The sequence below is a fragment of the Limulus polyphemus genome, unplaced genomic scaffold, assembly GCF_000517525.1.
Source record: "Limulus polyphemus unplaced genomic scaffold, Limulus_polyphemus-2.1.2 Scaffold3221, whole genome shotgun sequence".
Taxonomy (NCBI): domain Eukaryota; kingdom Metazoa; phylum Arthropoda; class Merostomata; order Xiphosura; family Limulidae; genus Limulus; species Limulus polyphemus.
Window position 1 is genome coordinate 60,973 of NW_013668831.1, and position 2,844 is coordinate 63,816.

Consider the following 2,844-nt stretch of genomic DNA (forward strand, 5'->3'; position numbering starts at 1 on the left):
TGACGAAAAATTAGGTGTCTATTTACTTGTGACCACTCAGTGTGTGTGTATATATACATATATATTTGCAAAGAAAGGGTCGAAATCACTTCAAGACTGATATATTGCACACGTATATTATACGATGTCTGTACCTATGACGTCGCTAGGCGGGTTCACGAAAAATTAATATTTTTAATGTTGAATTTTAACAAGAACTGAGAAACAACAAACTCAAAAACTTCGCGCCTTATGTTTCTTTTCCTAATTTCACGGTCAGGAGTTTACCCTAATCCTGACAATGAAGACAACACACACAGTCAAGTAGTCGCATTTCAACCATATCTCCAATTAACTTCTCCTGAAAAACCTGTTTTATCAAAAAGATTTGGCTTTGCTCCAACTAAAATTAAAGCTGACGAATTTACGTTCATTGAAAATATTCAATAATCTTTCGCCTGTAGGTTCATTTCAACAAGCTAGTACCTGATCTAGCGATCAAATCGTTTCACATACAAATTTTACACTCAGTCTAATTCTCCAACAACGTCTGCGTTTGGTAACAGGAGAGACACATCCTTCATGTTGTTTTAAATTAATAAGAAACAATGCAAATAGATGCCAGCGTTGGAAAAAATGTCTTGTGGTTGATTATTTCATTTCAACTTGTCACGAACAAATAAGAATATCGACTACTCTATTTTATCACCATCAGACAACCTATCTAAGGAGGAACATCAAGCCATCTCTAACGTAAAATCAAGATCTGACATTGTGTGGGATAAAACCTGCTAACAAAGGAGGCACTACTGTAGTGTGGAGCTCTGAACTCTACATGACTGAAGCTGAAAGACACTTAACCTGTTACTGGTGACGATCTTCTCCGTAGTATAAAAATTCAAACAACCAACAGCACAAAAAGACTCATCGAAGAAACAAACCTACCAGCTGTAGAACGTAATCTTATTCAATCACATCCTAGAGTGGCCGTCTTTTTTTTTTTACTGCCCCCCAGTGGCACAGCGGTATGTAACGCTAAAATCCAGGTATCAATACTCGTGGTGGGCAGAGCACAGATAGCCCATTGTACAGCTTTTTTATCTACTCCCCAAGATTCATAAATCTGATACTCTAGGAAAACCAATTATTTCGGCATGTAACTGCCCCACAAAACTGATTTCTACTTTTATTGACAAAATTATTTCTCCCACTGTAGAAAATTTGCATTCTTATGTTAGGGACACCACACATGCTCTTCAATTAATTGACAATTCTAATGTTCGAACGGACTCTTCTGTCATGAGTGACATAACATCTCTTTACACCATTATTCCTCACGCTGGGGGTTTCAGATCCTTAAGTTCTTCCTTGACACAGAAGGAAGATACACTTGCACCTTACTGATACGATTTTACAGCTTACCGAACTCGTACTAAACCTGAATATATTTAAGTTTAATGACACCGTTTATAAACAATTATGTAGTGTTTGTTGGCTATATTGAAAATCATTTTCCCCCCATTTTCCAGGAAAAATACCCAATTTGTACAACATTTTCGGCATATGTATTGGCAACTTTATTAATTTTCTTTCAGCATTTAACCTTTCTTTAAACTTCATCCGACACATTTCTACCAGCCGTTTGTCATTTCATGACAAAGAAATCATAATTGAAAATTACAAACTAGTTACTAATGTTATAAGCATACGGACTCTTATTGTTACTTACATTTAGATCCGTCTCATCCCCCCACTACTTTATGTTCAACCCCTTACTCATAGTGTTTACGTCGCATTTGTAGTAACGATGATGATTAAATTTCGAATTTAAAAGAAATGACTGACTTCTTTTCCTTTCGCGTCTATCCTAAACGAATCTTACAAAGGCTTTCTTTATAGCTAGTCATAAACCTCATAAGAATACTCTTGAGACATTGTCACAAAAGACGGGATGTAATAAGCTTACTTTAACTATTTCTTATCACCCAGTTGTGTCCCCTCAACTTACCAAAATTATCAGAGACGACTTTGACATTCTTAAAACTAATAGTGACACTATGGGTATTTTCACTGAACAACCTGTTATTGCTATACTCAACCCGATACTCTACCTGGTTCTTTCCTCTGCAACCGACCTGGTTGTGTAACTTTTCAACACACTGACAATCGTTTTTACATTAGAAATACCTTTACCTGTTTATCAGAGTCCGTTATACATTTAATTTTTTTTTACCTTTGTAATTTGATGTACGTTGGTGAGACAGGTCGCAAAATCAATGAAAGATTTAGCGAACACAGACGGCATGTGTTAAATCGTAATCTGGACTTACCACTATCAAGACAATAAAGACTCACACTATTTATATGTCTGTGCGCCTTCTAGAAATCTCTATATTTTCGACGTCAGTGCATTGCACACGACATTCGATAATCTCAAAATCAAAGAATTATAAACCCAACTTCTAACAACGTCTGCTTTTAACTCTTATTATAACAAAAACTAAAAAATAATAAAACATTCACTCACAAAATGAATTAAACAAAAATATTTAAATCATATCTTTTATGTCATGACACAAGCTATGCCAACACCTGAGGGTTACATAAATGGCAAAAATAAATTCAAAGGTTACCCCATCACACCTGAGGGTAACATAACTGTTACATAACATGAAAATTATGTTAACACCTGAGGGTTACATAATTGTTATATAATACCCAAAGGATGCTGGTGCCTGAGGGTTATATAGCTCTTATATATTAGACACCAGTGAGTGATGACGTCCACGAACTGGCACCAGATGGCGTAGCTGTCTTAGAGGAGGGATGACAATACCAGAGGACCTGTTACGATAGGCGATGCTG